General features: G+C 40.7%; 1 protein-coding gene across 2 annotated transcripts in view; it reads right to left on the bottom strand.

Annotated features, from left to right (window-relative positions):
* NELL1 (neural EGFL like 1) overlaps window positions 1-17,472 on the bottom strand; it is a 454,792-nt gene that overhangs the window by 36,314 nt on the left and 401,006 nt on the right. The window lies entirely within an intron of this gene.

The following is a 17,472-nucleotide window of genomic DNA, read 5'->3' as shown; positions in this document are numbered from 1 at the left end:
CCAGTACAGCCTGCAAAAGACGGCAAATTTTCAGCAACTGGATTTCTGTTCAAGAGTTAATGTTTGGCCACTGTACAGGATTTTATGTGTTCAACACATTTTACAAAATTAAATAACATCTTGCTGAAATTACAATTTTCACACTGTTTCTGTGATTAAAGTTAATACATTGTAATAGCATGTGATAGAAAGAAAAGGCAATCATATGTTTCAGCTGCAGTTATAAGATCCTCTGGAAAAGAGTGAACAAATGGCAATATACCTGTAATTTTGTAGCAGTGGAAATATACAGAAAGTTTGATTCCCTGCAGAGTTCCAGTAAACATGGGTTACTTTTACTAAGGATTTTTCTAAACCTTCTTTAACATCATAATCTGTAATAATCTTGGCTGATTAGTGCTGGCACCTGGCTGTTGTTCTCCTTTGAGCATTTATGCAGTATATTTTGGAGGGTTGTAATTAAAATTAGCAAATTAATTTTATGTTAACCTTCCAGTAATTAAGAAGCTGTTATATTTTCATGATGTTCATAAAAAATGGTTTATTCTTCTGTTTAGCCAGAACCAGTTTTAAAAAATCTTCGACAGTTTTCAGCACCACTGTAGGGGATCTTTCCAATTATAAATTAATGTCTTTCCTTCAACAAGGATGAGCTGCTTTCATCCACTGAGAATTATTCCTAGCTAGTCAACAGCATATGAAACAAGAATGAAACTTGTATCACAAACACAATGGAAATCTGCAGACTTTGGCCTCATTCTGCCTTGAGCATGGGTACAGGGCTCTCACCCCTGGATCTTGATGCAAGACTGGGATCTTACTGAGCAATCTGAGTCTGATTCTTATCTCCATTTACAAATATTGTACACCAGTGTGGCTCCATTGACTTCAGTGAAATTTATTCTGCTGTAGACCAGTATAGATCAGAACCAAGTATTTTCCAAATTCAATTATATTTATTATTTTGTATTAGCAGTGCACCACAAAAGGACAGACTCATCTTTCTTTTGTTTAATAATGGTATTTATTCTTGTTTAAATCTAACTCAGGAATCTAAACAAAGCCCCCCTTTCACTTTTGTGTTCATATTCTGCTTAAAAGTGAAGCAATATAATTTTCTACAGCGCTAGCCTACAACTACCATTTATTTCTAGCATTCTTCAACATCTGTCTAATAATAAAGTCAGCTTGTTTACTCTTTAAACTCTGTTTCTGCTGCCACCCGTCTGTACTTTATATTTTGTGGAAGCTTGTTTTTATGCTAAAAATTATGTACAAATCTAACTGTCCATCAATGATGAGCGCTGCTTGCAAATTCAGATGCTTTCAATTCATTACAGCAAATGGAATTTATAACCATGATCTTTTCACATGTCATGGCTGATGGAACAAGTTTAATCCTATTTGGGAAGTGCATGACTTTGCTACTGCAGGTTATTTGCAAATGAATCCTTCTTGCTTCTTTTTCTGCCCTTGTATTGAATCCAAGAGCGCTCTGATCTAAAAATTGTTTACTTGGGTCAGTCCTTTACTTGACCCCCCCTCCCTTCAATTCTACTGTTTTTAATTTATGAAATCAATAGTTAAGTTTATCTTCAAAGCAGAGTCCATTTGAAAGAATGTCTGATTTAGGTTTATGGTACAGGATGCTGAGTAGTAGATTGCTTTTTAGAGAGCTCTCCTGGTTAGAGACCAAAACTGAGCATTTGCTCCTATTTAAAGAATGGAGAAGAGAGTCAGAACGTGAGGCTATGCACATTATGTTGGGAAAAATAAAATATCACTGATTATTTCTCGATTTGATTATTTCCTTAACCTACTAACACCATCTTTGTCTGTAGCTTCCTACAGGAATAGAGAAAAGGGTTAGTCGATGAAATTTTGATAAACATCTGAAGCACTGTATGCAAGGCAAAGGGGAAAATAATAAGTAGGCTTTTCATTCGTCTAATGCATTACAGTTGGTTAGCCCCCACACTTGCACAAATGTCCACAAAGGCTAAAGAAAAAAAGAAAAGGCCCTTCAGCTGATCCTATTATCCCTTACCCTATTTTTAGCAAGTCATACATGGACAATATTTATGAATTTGTTCTGTAAATACTGAGTGATTTAAGAACAAAGGGGTCTTTGTAAACTGGGATGTTTTAAAGTATGTATTTCATACAATGGAGACTGCAAGCCTACACTGTCAGGGGCATTGGCTAGATGACCTAGCTGGATCTTCTCCATCTTATCCTCATATAGTTCTTGGAAGCACTTTTATGTGGAGTATTTGTATATAAGAAGATTTTGCAATATCTAATGGCTGGATAAGACGATTGGAAATCAAGTGATCTGGGTTCTATTCTAGGTTTGTCACTGGCTCCCTCAAATAAGTCACTTCACCCTTCTGTTTTCCCATCTTTATACACTCACTCATCTACATTAAGCACTTTCAGATCACTGGATCAAAGGTGCCATAAGTACACAGTATTTATATGCATATGGTATACATATATCGGTGCCAGATTTTTCACTACAGTATATGATTTAATGGCCTACAAAGCTATAGTGTGCATATTATATATAGATTTCCAGACAAAAAGACGTGTTAAAAGGAAGTAAAGGGAGGAAAATATATAGCAGCAAATTAAGAATAAAAACAGCACTGTACAACAGAATTGCATTGATTCCCCAAACAAGTACTACAAAACTGTTCTGGGACTATGCCCTAACGCAGCTGTCAGGAAATGACTGCTGGACCTGTGCAGTTACAGGTCCGTGTGCGCTGCTCCTCTTCCAGCCCACCCCAAACCAATGTTCCACATTCTATGTTAAGGGCACAAGATTTCTGGAGAAGCACAAAAGTTCCACTACATTAAGGCCCTCTACAAGCATTTATGGGGGTGGGGAGTGGGAGGAAAGGAAAGGAGATAGTAGGATGCCTCCTTAAATATATAGCTTAATACAGTAAAAGCTGTTTTATCCAGCATGTTGGGGGAATGGAGATACTGGTAAGTGAAAAATTCCAGATAACTAAGAGTGAGGAAGTTTGGGTGTGGGGGAGTTGCGGTATGGGAGGGGGTGCAGGGCATGGGCTCTGGGAGGGAGTCTGGGTGTGGGACAGGACTCAGGGAAGCAGGTAGGGTAACGGGAGAAGGTGCAAAGTGCCGGATCCGGTGGGTGCCCACGTTGGGTGGCTCCCCACAAGTGGAAACCTGTCCCCGGTTGCTTCTAGGTGGAGGCACAGCAGGCAGCTCGGTCCTCATCCCGCCCTGAGCACTAGCTCTACGGCTCCAATTGGCTGGGAACCACGGCCAATGAGACCTGTGGAGGCGGTGCCTGTGGGTAGAGGCAACATGTAGAACCGGCTGCTGTGCCTCCTCCTAAAAGCATCCCCTCCTGTGCCCCGACCCGCTTCCCTGAGCCCCCTCCAACACCCAAACTCCCTCCCAGAGCCCACACTACACACCCTTTGCCACGCTCCAACCCCCTTCTGGCCCTGCACCAACTGGACTATAAACCGGAATCTCAGTGGAGGTCAGAAATGCCAGTTTATACAGACTTTCGGGTGGTGAAGTGCTGGATAAAACAGTTTTTATCGTATATTCATCTTTATGAGGTTAATCCAAAACTCATTGAAAGCAATGGAAGGACTCTCATTGACTCACTGACTTTTACAGACTTTGGATCAAGTGGTACATTTTAAAATATATAATATAAACCAAATAGTGTGCATGTGCGACGCAGCAGATTTATATTCTTGTGGGAATCTCAATTTCTGACTATCATGAATGTGTGACTTTCAGCTGTGCAGAACATGAAGTCTGCATTAATGTAATTTTTACATTTCTTACTTAACTATATTTTAACAACGGGCAATGCAGTTCTTCCCCCCACCCTACCCCACCCCATGGTGCCCTTCTCCTCCCAACCTTTTTTCATTTTAAGCCCTGCTCACAATGCCCATCTGGAAGGAGTTACTGTACAGGATTATTAAAGGATCTGATAACACTCCATTATGGTGATTTAGCAGAAGGTATGAAGTGGTGCATTTTTCCATTGTACAACAGGGACACCAGTTGGTTTTGAATACGCTCTTGCAGGATGCTAATCCTGTCCTTTGAGGACAGGTCTGTAGTTTTTACTTTTACCATTCCAGCTTCCTGCATTATTCATAGGGGTATTTATGCACACATGATAAATAGGATAATTTACCTCAAAATAAAACACAATGGTTTCAGAACCCGATGAAAAATGGAGAATTAAAATAAGTCAATCTTCTAAAATGCTTCACCACATTTCTGTCATTATGTGATTATACTCCTATGCTATGTTTACCAGAGGCTCTACACAAAATGAGAGAGCAGAGGTTTAAAAATAAAGCCTTTGTTCATCAAATTTCTAGAATATTGCTGTTCATGTAAAAAAATATGAAATCCTTTTCTTTAGCTCTTTATTGAATAGGACACTTGGTAAAAACAAAATTAAGTTATTTTCCAATTAACACAGCATCACAAAGGTCTCAGACATCCTAAACTGAAATCACACTCTTTGATTGTTCAGTATACTAATTCCAGGAGAGTATCATAGCTGTATGTTCCAAAGGAACATCCCCCTAAAGAGTCTCTTCATCATAAAATCGCTTAATGACCATCCATCTGGAGAAGTGAGGCATGAATCCTATCTCCCTCCATTTTCATAAAACTAAGACAGGGAAAACTGAATATGGATGAAAGCTTTATGCAAATATGATTCCCCCACACACTTCAGAGCAGACATGGGAGCATGGAGGGCCCCCACTTCAAGGGGCCCTCCATGCTCCCACAGAATTCAACTGCTTTGAGGAAAACAGTATGAAGCCGGTGCATGTGATCTGAATGTTAGCTTATTAATCTGCCAAATGGGTAACAATTAAAACAATAACCAACAGCCATTCCCCAAACAAAAAAAACTTCAGACAAACCAGCCCTCTAAAACTTTACTTGGCCAAATTCATTCCTGATGCAAGTGGCCATCACTCCTCTAGTTTCAATTGTTGTACCTGCTTATCTCAGGATTGAATTTGGTTTATTATTACTACTTTTTCTGTTGGCCCTGGTGCCCCTTTCCAGTTGGCATGAAGAAATTATGCTTACTCTCAAATGTTTATAATAAAAACCGCAATTCTGTGGCACTTCTCAAGTCGTGATTTTAGTTATAGTTATGTTGGGCTTCATCCTACAGTCCTTACTCTAGCAGTGGCAGTTTGTCCTAGGTAACAGTGTAGGATCAGGCTCCAGGGCATGAGGACAGGGAAGTAAAATAAAAAACTGCAGTCTGTAAATATAACAAATACAACTCATGTTCATGATGTCCCAATAAAAACGGAATATATGTAGCAGCTACATGGTACTTCAGAGGTAGATGGTGTGTCCAGGCACCTATTACAATTAAAGAGCAGCTGTAACATAGTTATTGTGCAACTGTGGATTAGTGTTATCAGGATTGTTAATCAGCTGGAAAATGTGTGTGTAAATTTAAAAGTATTAGTTTAACCCAAGAAGCTATCAGGATAACAGACTATTGGATGCCAGCAATTTTTAAGATTAATTCTTTTAATATATCACATCTCATTTACTGAAATCCATTTTTATAAACACTCCAAACTGATTTCTTTATCAGTTTAGTGCATGTCTCTTCATATTAGTCTATTTGTATGCTAAATCTGCAGCATACTTGAAGGCTGTAATTTAAAAGTCGCTGAGCTAGCCAGATGGTTGTCAATTCACAATATATTATCTAAGACAAAGTTTTGGATACCAAAGTTTCTTTCATCAAAGCATAAAGACTTGTTTAGGAAACACGAAAACTGCCATAGTATTTAATAGAAAATTTTAGCAGCCAATGATCAGGGAATGAGAGTAGCCAGTCCACAATTAAGGTTGTATTTGAGTTTCTGATAAGAACTAGATTTTAGCCGCTCCTCTGTAAGCCACAAAGAAATATTGGTTTCAAAGTTGGTAGGTTATAGGGTTTCCTGTAGTAGCGTAGGTAGGTAGTATTCCTGTTTTACAGATGGAACAACTGAGATACAAAGAGTTAAGTGAGTCACCCAAGGTTACACAGAAAACTTATGATAGAGCCAGGAACAGACTCCAATCGCTTGATTCACAAACCGGTCTCTTAACAGTGACGTCATCCTTCCACCACATAATTACTATAAAGCCGATTCTTAAACAACCAGACAGACTCAAGGCTGTACAGTGTTACCTGTACTGGTGAGTCATCAGCAAAAATTGGTTGAATTTTTTAAGATATATTAGAAATCTTGGCACTTGAGGATCAATTCAATTGATAAATACTGTTATACCTGCATGTGCAATACCCAAGCAATGCTACAGTGTACTAGATAGGAGCTCCAGGACAAAAACTGCTTGGGAATGAAAGAACAAAATTAATATGGGAGATCCATTCTAATCCATGATGACCATAGCAGACACTTTTAGCACCAATCTTGCACCTGTATTTAAAACTAAAAAGATGCTTTTTTTTGCTTCTAGAAGCAAAAATCATCACTTACCACAAATTTCATTGATCTAATGTATGGAATGAGGAAACATAACAGTACTGGGTCAGACCAATGGTCAATCTAGTCCAGTATCCTTTCTTCCAGCAGGTGCCAGATGCTTCAGAGGGAATGAATAGAATAGGGCAATTATCAAGTAATCTATCCTCTGTTGCTAGCTTCTGGCAGCCACAGGTTTAGGGTATTACACAGTGGATGAATTTGGCCTCTTATGCATTAGCATACTGACAGACCCCATTCCACATAACCTTTGATGCACCAACTGTCCAACAATGAAGTGCTCCACAAACAATGTTCAAGTGACATTAGTTCTCCAGTGGAAATAGCTTCATTGATAAGCCTTAGCATTGTTCTATGCTGAAAGGAGACTATCCCATTGGCAATCTTCAGGTGTATTACCAGCTAATATATCACTAAACCCAGCACTTAAAATGTTTAAGTTCAGTATCACAGAGGAGTGGGAATAGCTCATTATCTCATCTAGTCCCATCCTGTGACAGCGCAGAAAAGTTCTCTACAAGATATTCTTCAGTGTTTTCCCAGTTTAATGTCAAAAAGACTTGTGATGGCGCTCCTACCAGTTCACTGGGAAGCTTACATTCACATTATTAGGAAGTTCTCTTGATTAGTTTGAGCCTTGTCATAAGAGTCATATGAGACTAAACAACACTTTTCAAAACAGACACACAAAGTGGATTAGGTAATATCTTTTATGGGACCAACTTCTGTTGGTGAGAGACACAAGCTTTTGAGCTTACACAGAGCTCTTCTTCAGGGCTGGGAAATTAACTCAGAATGTCACATCCGAGTACAAGATGGAACAGTCTGTTTAGCATAAATAGATAACATATTTCAAAGGACCAAATGGTAAGCTCAAAAACATGTCTCTCTCACAACAGAACACCAACAATACCACAGCATACTTTTCAAAACAATTTCACTGTTAATAGGAGGCAGCAGTTGGTAAAAAAAAGATAAAAGACAAATTATTTCCACTAAGAAAAGTGTCAACCATCATCCTCACAACTCCTGTATGTAACCCTAAGGTAAGAAAAGAAGCCAAATGCTAACTTAAATGTATATAGTACCCCTGCCCTATAGACAACTCCAGTCTCTTTAATAAGCCTGCAAGCAAGTTGAATGTTAAAAAAACCACTTTTTTTTAAGCTTCAAAAGAGCATTTTCAATAGTTTTAAACTTTCCAAAGCACTAGAATGGGTTATCTAGGGAGGCAGTGGAATCTCCTTCCTTAGAGATTTTTAAGGTCAGGTTGACAAAGCCCTCGCTGGGATGATTTAGTTGGGGATTGGTCCTGTTTGAGCAGGGGGCTGGACTAGGTGACCTCCTGAGGTCCCTTCCAACCCTGATATTCTATGATTCTATTAAATAAATCCACAAACAGACAATGCAAAAAGCCTTCCAGAGTTCATTTGTGGTTAGTGTTGTCCATCATGGAATAAGCATGTTTATTTTCCATAGAGGAGCAGCTACAAAGAAAGACCTTTTGAAATGTCAGACTGTGAAGGGCTGGAAGGATTGCTTGGAGAAAATTAAACACAGACCATACAGCACACACATCGGTGGCATTCTAATTGCCTTGTGTGCACAATGGCAATACGAGCCTCTCTCTGTTGTGCCCTGCTTGGAATCACACTCACACCAGTGATGTTAAAGCTTCCTCTGTAGCCCATTTGCATTTCTCAACAGGCTCTTTAATGAAAGCGGTTTTCTGCAGAGCATATCCCACGCACAATCCAGTCAATACATTCAAGACCTTTTTCTTTTGTTTATTACATCTTCTTGTTTGGGAAGTCTGAGAAGTTGAAACTAGAGCTAGTTGGAGAAACTTCGACAAAGTCATATCATGCTGGATTAGGCAATTCCAGCTGTATCAAGTGCTTTGTGAAACCAACTGATTTCACCAGAACTTCATTTTGGAAGAAAACTGAAAAAAAAATTGTCAGTCAAAATGTCCATTTTAACATCTTTGGAATGAAACATTTTGATTTTTCATTCTGAAACGACTTTTTATTTAATATTTTGTTTTCTTTTGTATCATATATTACAAAATAATAGACAATCAAAAAGTCAAAATCAAAACAAAAAGTTTAGATCAACCCAAAACTATGTTTCCCCCCAGCATTTTCCTTCCTGGACAATGTCAACATTTTCGATTTTCATTCCATATTGGAACAAAGTCATATTTGGAACTATCAAAATTCTTTGCAAAATGGAATTTTTAATCACTGTACAGTTCTAGTTTAAACTAAAGAATGAGTAAATGTAAGAGACTGTTAGGTGATGTGTCTGTTAATGTATCTAGATGAAAATCTCAAGAAGAGTGGAGTAGTGAATGTTTTAGTCATTAGCAAATATCCAGGATTAGGAGCTGAAAGTCACTGTTGTCTACTTTTTCTTTTTTTTTTGAAAAGCACTAAAAGGATTCTATTTTCCCAGATATAATTAATCATTTCCAGAGTAGAAAATGTGCATCTGGGGTGTGCTCTCACTTTTTTTTTAATTACGAGCTGAATTTTTAACATCACTAAACCATTCTGTGTTAGACTTTGATCAAACTCAATTCTCTCAGACTGGATGCTACTTCAGACATCAATAATTCCAATTAAACCAACACAGAGATATGATTTCATCATTTCTCTAAGCAATTAAAAAGACACAACTGAAATAAGTGGAAAATCCTGCAAGAGAAGCCAAGGCACTTGTCAAGTTTTAATAATAAATAAATATTTTGCACTTATAGCACCTTTCATGCAAAGATCTCAAAGTACTTTATAAGCACTAAATAATAATAGTGCCTCACAACACCCTTCTGAGAACGGTAAGGGGAACAATGAAGGCTTGCTTACTTGATTATCCAAAGAATGTTCATATCCAACATGGAGTTATAGTTCCTAGTGTGTGTTAAATGAATAAGAAGTCCTCCATTCATCAAAAACTCCTTTATCCAATGAGGTGTCCTTCTTTTCATTTGGGTAAACAAAATTTTACTGTATGTAAGCAAGATTTTGTTCACCACAGAAATTCAGTCAGTTCTGAAGTTGAACACCGTTGCTAGTCAACGGCATTAAATAAAGTAAGATTAAAAGGAATTCAGATAAATACAAAATTTCTCATAATAGCTGCTTTTCTTCTTCCTTGAACTTTGGAGCAGAACAATCTATCAAAACTCAGTTGCTTTGCCTATGACAGCCATGCTGCAAACACATCCTAAGTTTTGCAAACTTTCTGCAAAACCTGACAACTGAAATTAGGATGCAAGGCCCTTTCTCAAATAAAACTGAGGAGGAGGAGAAGGTAAGTGCCCTAACCATTGAGTCACAGAGTCGTTCTCACTCTCTCTTTAGCCCAATGACTATTTAAGCATTTCCTATACAGTGTAACAGCTTCAACACTAGAGACTGAGAGCACCCCCTCGCTTTCCAAATATCCTACAGCCACATGGCTAGGGCATTGACATTGCAGATGGGAGACCTGGGTTCAAGTTTCCTGCTTAGAACCAGGCAGAGTGGGGATTTGGACCAGCATCTCCCACATCTTGGGTAATTGCTTTAACCACTGGGCTTTTGGGCATAAGGGAGAGGGCAGCAGCAGCACTGCCGTTTATTGCAGGTTAAGCATGCTGTGAGTAGGCCAATAAAATTGGGCCCTGCAGACAAGAGAGGTGGGAGAATGCTTAGCTTAGTGTGTGAATTCAGTTCGGGCTTGGGGGTGAGTTAGGTGCTGAGCAGTTTGACAGTGCTAAATTTGGTAGCTGTGGGCATTCCCATCTGCAGAAATTTACATGCTGAGGGTGTAATAGAATGCTAAAATGTATTATACAGTTCACCCACTAGGTGGTGGTGTGTGTTACATACCAGGACCTGGGCTGGTAATAGCTAGAGTCACCAGTGTATTACAAAATATCATGTAAGACACACCCCTAGCTTATCTCGCTATAAAGGAAGCTCTGTAGCCAGTTCATATCAGGTACAAGAGTCTGACCTGCTAGTAGCAGCCCTGCAATCTACCATGTAAAAGAGGTATATGACAGAAGAGACTTACCAGTGAAAACTTAGGTGCCTGGTGATTTTAGATGCTTACAGAGCTAGGTGGCAGCTAAGTGGTGGTTTTGTTAATGAGGGGAGCTGGCATAAATGTTGGATTTAGGTGCCTAAAGTAGAAGTTAGGAGCCTACGTCCCCCTTGTGAATCTAGCCTCCAGCAACTACCTCTGAAGGTTATGAAGATTAGATAATGGATATATGGCACAGTATCAATACTACAAATGAATTTGTGTATATATACACACAGCCTTTGATTTTCAGTTTTTTAATCTATGAGCTATGGACACCCACGTACTGAAGCATGCACAATAAATAGCCTTTGTTGAAAATGTTGTGATACGCACATACCGCAGACATATACAATGTGTTTAGAAGGAAGACATAAAAAGCTGAAATGTCTACACAACTGTCTCATTAAACATCCCAAATGGCTCCTGGATTTTTATTTCTAATTACAATGAGTAATTTATTCTTATACAAAGTCTACATAATCCTTCTATGACAACTACATTCCATAAAATCCTAACCAAGACTTACAGTTGTAACACGGCGCTAGACAATAACAAGATTGTGGCTCATGTCACAATAAAGAAGAATGAAAAGCATAAGTTAGAATAATGTTATATGTCTACACACCTTTAAAGTTCAACAATTATGTCTGCAAAAGGGAAATATCATTTTGTAACAAGACTGGAACTATTTCACCCGAAACAATGATTAACTGAGCTACAGTCAAATGTTGGAAAGGAAGAACAAGAGAGATGATGATCAGAGCAAGGAGAATGTTAAGCTTTTCCAAAAGTTGGATGTATGACTTGAGCCAGCAAGTGTAAATGGACAGGAAGTTTTATCATCAACATTGTGTGCTGAGCCAGCACGTTTATGCTTTTGTGAAGCCGATAGGGCTTGAAAACCATCAGAAAAGATGCTGCTCTCTCTGCATAATACAGACCCCTTGCAAAAGTCAGCCCTAAAAAAAGAACTCAGATGAACTCTCTATTCTGAAGGTACCTGATATAAAATATAATTTAAAACTTGTACACTTTCATTCTCAAAGTATTTCTGGCTCACAGACAAAAGCAAATTTGTATGTAAAGGCAGAGGACTTGAATCTGTTTAAAACAACTACAAAAAATCATAGTCTTTTAAATGCAGCAGTGTTAAAAGTATTTTGCTGTCTGCAATGAGGCCTTCAGACTAATAGTGAAATAAATATGAGGACACGACTGGGAAGATCCATGGTTCTAGAGGTTGGGGTTGCCAGTCCTTGAGGGACTGATGCATCCCCACCACCACCCAACAATTTTGGCAATCCCTGATTGACAGGCTGTGAGCTTTGTGAGCCCAAGCACCACATGATGTGTCACCCACAGAGGGTCTGACTAGCATTGCTCCCAAAGTCCCTGATTGTCCAAGTGCATGACCTAATCCTGCAGGAAATGCCTGGAAGTTGTCTGTGCAACTAGGTGGAGCCCCAGTTAGCTGCTATGACAAACCTTTCTCCAGCTTTGCTCCACTCTGCTCCAGGCCAGCTCCCTTTCCTAACTCCTGGCCCTTGAGGCTGGTTCTGGGCTCTGACTCTGGTTCTGGGTTCCTGACTGTGCCCCAGCCATGATAATGATAAAGTGGACAATTTTGATTTAGTTTGATACTTTCTTGTTAAAGTTCACAAATCCTACAAGCTCTGTTCTAACTTATTAAATATAGCAAGGAGAGGTCTTCATTACTTACAAGCTATATTATCCACCAAATACACATGTTTTACATTGAGTTTTTGTATCTTATATTTTTTTCAAAGTGGCAATTGTGTTTTGTTTTTATTAGAAATCATTTCTTATACCTCTAGGGCCATTTCCTCAGTGGAACTACCCAGTTTAAACTAACTGTGGATTTGACCCTGGCCTCAAAACTTTTCAGTTACCAAAATGTTTTCAATTCAAAGGTCATCTGCAGCTTGAACACCATAGCTCAGCAATGTAACCAAACATACATCTTAATTATAATCTGTTTCAATACCACTGATTTGTAGCTGCTGAGAAAAAGGCCACAGACTTTAAAATGTTGATTTCACTCATTTTAAAATGGTAATGTGTCCTAATATTTTAACGAGGAGCTCCCACAAAAATATCCTTCTTATTCTGTGATAGCAAAGATGACTGCTTTGGCTGGGCCATCTAAGTAGGTTGGAAGATGGACAAATACCCAAGGACATGCTATATGGGGAGTTATCAAAAGAAACAAGAACAATAGAATGTCCCAAGCTTCTCTATAAAGACACATGCAAGCGAGATACGAAGGAATCTGGAATTGATCCTGACCAATGGGAAATCTTGGCAAGTGATCATAAAAAGTGGCACCATTGTCTCGATCAGGGTATCAAAGTCCATGACAGGAGCTGGCTCCTACAGCTTGAAGAGCAAAGAGCCCATAGGAAGCAAGCAGCTCCCAACCAAGATCCATACATTTGCAATAACTGCCTAAGATCATACAAATCTCGGACTGGACTAGTCAGTCACGAGACATTGCATAGCATCTCCATCATAGCCTGCAATTCCCACCGTCTCTTGTAGACAAAAGGATGCCAGCAACAGGAGGTGAAGGGGCATTTATGTGGAGACCGGAAGAGGATGAGAAACCAAGGAATCTTTTATATTCTTTTTTCCATTTAAACCAAATTGTCATCTTATAACCAAGGAGGGAAGCAGCCCTGCTAGGCAAACAAATTTGTCTTAAGTGCATTTGTAGCAAAACAGTTCTTTATTTTTAAAAATTACTGTGTGTAGATTGATGAGGTACCACAGAATTCATCTTGTATAAATACTAATAAAAGATTTGAGGCTAAAGTCACCAAGAATATTTTGAAAATACTGGCTATTTATTGCAATCTGATCCATTCCAATGGCAAAATATTTGCTGTTCACAACTACCCGAAGGATAAGTCAGCTCTGACAGGAAGGATTTAGCTGCATTCAGGGAGTGGGCTAAATGCCATCAGAGGCAGTCCAACCTTCCCTTCAGTTTGGTAGAAGAATTTTACAAGGGGCTTAAGGGAGCCCCTGAAAGACCCCTCCAGCATTTAATTAATTTAACCCATTGTGATGGTACACCCTATAAGTCTTTATGGAAATATGCTTATGAAAGTATATATGACATAACTGGAATATGTTTTATGATACGTATGCCATGTAACATATCTCTGTAAAAGTTATGTCTACTGAATCTATTTATCCTATTTGTATGCATGTATCTTTTTTTTGTATTTGAAGTTATGAATATTGGCTGTGTACTTGCTTGATTTCTAAGTAGTAAAGCATTTGGTCAGCTTCTTGAGAAAGTAAAGTGCAAATTAAGTGCCCAATCGAGAAACACTTAAAGGACCATGAATCTTGAAAGTCTCCAGTCCACATAAGAAATCTACTTGAGGATGTTCAGGGTAGCATGTAAACAATGGCTGCTGCCTCTAAAAACTGAGTCATGCATGGACATGTGACTTGCCCATGTAACTCCAAAACTCCATCTTGGAGCTGGACTTTGAATAGGAGAGAGGAGGGAGTCTCCACCCACAAGAGAAAGTCTATTTAAACCCCGGGACAACCCTACATTTTGTCTTCAGCTGGCTAAAGAGAGAGGCCTGGTCCACATTACGCTGTTAAACCGATTTTAACAGCGTTAAATCGATTTATGGCTGCACCTGTCCACACTACAATGCACTTTAAATCGATTTAAAGGGCTCTTTAAATCGATTTCTGTACTCCTCCCCAATGAGAGGAGTAACGCTAAAATCGATATTAACATATCGATTTAGGGTTAGTGTGGCCGCAAATTGAAGTTATTGGCCTCTGGGCGGTATCCCACAGTGCACCAGTGGCCGCTCTGGACAGGTAACTGAACTCTAATGCACTGGCCAGGTATACAGGAAAAGCTCCGCGAACTTTTGAATTGCATTTCCTGTTTGGCCAGCATGGAGCTCTCATCAGCACAGGTGACCATGCAGAGCTCATCAGCACAGGTAACAATGCAGTCTCCTGAGAACAGAAAAAGAGCACCAGCATGGACCACATGAGAGGTACTGGATCTTATTGCTATATGGGGATAGGATTTAGTGCTAACAGAACTGCGTTCCAAAAGACAAAATGAAAAACCTTTTGAAAAATTTTCCAGTACCATGAGGGAGAGAGGCCACACCAGGGACTCAGTGCAGTGCAGAGTGAAAGTGAAGGAGCTCAGACAAGCCTACCAGAAAACCAAAGCAGCAAACGGAAGATCCGGATAAGGGCAAAAAACATGCCGCTTCTACGTTGAGCTGCCTGCAATTTTAGGGGGCTGCGCCACCACTAACCCCCCCTTGTCCGTGGATTCCGAGGTGGGGGTTATAATCTCAACCATGGATGAGGATTCAGCGGAGGGGGAAGATGACTAGGAGGAAGAGCTTGCAGAAAGCACACAGCACTCCATTCTCCCCAACAGTCAGGAGCTTTTTGTGACCCAGACGGAATTACCCTCCCAGTCCTCCCAAGCCACTAGCCCAGACAGTGAAGCCATGGAAGCGACCTCTGGTGAGTGTACCTTTGTAAATATAAAACATAGTTTAAAAGCAAGCGTTTTTAATGATTGATTTGCCATGAGGGCTTGGCATGCATTAGCAGGCATTAAAGTTACTGGAACAGTTTGTTAACATGTCTGGGGATGGAGCGGAAATCCTCCAGGGACATCTCCATGAAGCGCTCCTGGAGATACTCCAAAAGCCTTTGCAGAAGGTTTCTGGGCAAGGCAGCCTTGTTCCGTCCACCATGGTAGGACAGTTTACCACGCCATGCATGTAGCAAGTAATCGGGTATCATTGCATGACAAAGCCTAGCTGCGTATGGTCCTGGTGATTGCAGGCATTCAAGAAACATCCGTTCTTTATCTCGTTCTGTTATCCTCAGCAGAGTGATATTGTTCATGGTAACCTGGTTGAAATTCAGGAATTTAAGTAAGGGGACAGAGCTGGCCATTCCTACTGGGCTGCTTGCCTGTTGCTTAAAAGAAATCCTTCCTTGCAGGTAGCCAAGCGGGGGGAGGGGAGGGAGGTTAATGGCACTGAGCTTTTTAGCATTTGGCCAGCAGGAATCTTCCCAGCTACCAGCCACGCAATGGGGGGGTGGGAGGAGAAAGGGGGGTGATTAGCAGTGATCTTCCATTATACCAGCCATGCGGTGGGGGGAGGGGTAAAGCAATTCTAGAGATTGGATTGGGTTAGGGTTAGGGTTTGGCGTCTGCTGCTCCTTGTTAAGAGGAAAGAAGCAGCACAGGGAGAAGCTATATGCCTCTTTATATGCCTTACCATGACCGCATGCAAGCTGAATTGTGATGCCTGGACCTGCGTCTGTGTTGATCTGTTACACCAGAGCTGCAGGCACTCAATACTAAAAGAATCCAAATGCGACCTTGTAGTGAAATCACATGTGCTATATAAGGTGAATAGTGTTGTTCACTGTGAAAGAGTATAACCATTGTTCTGTGAAATGTATCTTTTATAATCCTTCTATCACTATTTTCCCCCACTCATGCAGCTGCACATTTTTCAAGCCTCCCTACTCCATCCCAAAGGCTAGCTCAGATAAGGCGGAGGAAGAAGAGGACACGAGATGAAATGTTCTCAGAAATCATGGAAGTAACCCGCAATGAAAGAGCTCATCTGAGGGAGTGGAAGGACGTGGTAGCAAAGTACAGGAAAGATGCCAGTGAACGTGAGGACAGGAGGGACCAACGTGAGGATAGGAGAGACGCTCGAGATGAGAGGTGGCGGCAGGAAGTTCAGAGGTGTAGGCAGGAAGATCAGCGGTGGCGGGATGCAATGCTGGAGCTGCTCCGTGATCAAACTGATATCCTCCGACGTCTGGTGGATCTTCAGGAAGAGCAGCGGGGTCACAGAGTGCCGCTCCAGCCCATGTTTAACCACCCTCAGTACTCACCATGTTCCATATCTTCCAAACCCAGACATGTAAGAACGCGTGGGGGAAGGTTTTCTGCACCCACCCACTCCACCCCCATGGACAGTCCAACCAAAAGGCTGTCATTACATTGAAATGTCCTTAATGAGCTTTTTCTTCCCTCCTATCCTCCTCCCAAACCACACCCGGGATCCCTTGTTAATTCTCTGCCTCTTTTTATAATTACATGCTTTTTAAACGATAGTGATTTTATTTCCATAAGCAAGCTGTAATCGAAGGGGAAGGGTGGGTTGCTTACAGGAGGAGTCAATAAAGAGGGGGAGGTTCATGAAGGGGAAACAAACACAGCAGTCACACAGTACCCTGGCCCGTGATGAAACTCGTTTTCAAGGCTTCTCTGATGCGCACGGCTTCCTGGTGAGCTCTTCTAATCACCCTGGTGTCTGGCTGCGCGTAACCAGCGGACAGGTGATTTGCCTCAGCCTCCTACCCCGCCATAAAGGTCTCCCCCTTACTTTCACAGAGATTGTGGAGCACACAGCAAGCAGCAATAACAAAGGGGACATTGGTTTGGCTGAGGTCTGAGCGAGTAACGTTCGCCAGCGGGCTTTTAAACGGCCAAATGCACATTCTACCACCATTCTGCACTTGCTCAGCCTGTAGTTGAACAGCTCCTGACCACTGTCCAGGCTGCCTGTGTATGGCTTCATGAGCCATGGCATCAAGGGGTAGGCTGGGTCACTCAGGATAACGACAGGCATTTCAACATCCCCAACTGTTATTTTCTGGTCCGGGAAGTAAGTCCCTTGCTGCAGCCATTTAAACAGAACAGTGCTTCTGAAGACACGAGCGTCATGAACCCTTCCTGGCCATTCCACGTGGATGTTGGTGAAACGTGCCTTGTGGTCCACCAGTGCTTGCAGCA

Source organism: Gopherus evgoodei, chromosome 4, assembly GCF_007399415.2.
Source record: "Gopherus evgoodei ecotype Sinaloan lineage chromosome 4, rGopEvg1_v1.p, whole genome shotgun sequence".
In the NCBI taxonomy this organism is placed as follows: Eukaryota; Metazoa; Chordata; order Testudines; family Testudinidae; genus Gopherus; species Gopherus evgoodei.
This window is presented reverse-complemented; position numbering and strand designations above follow the sequence as displayed.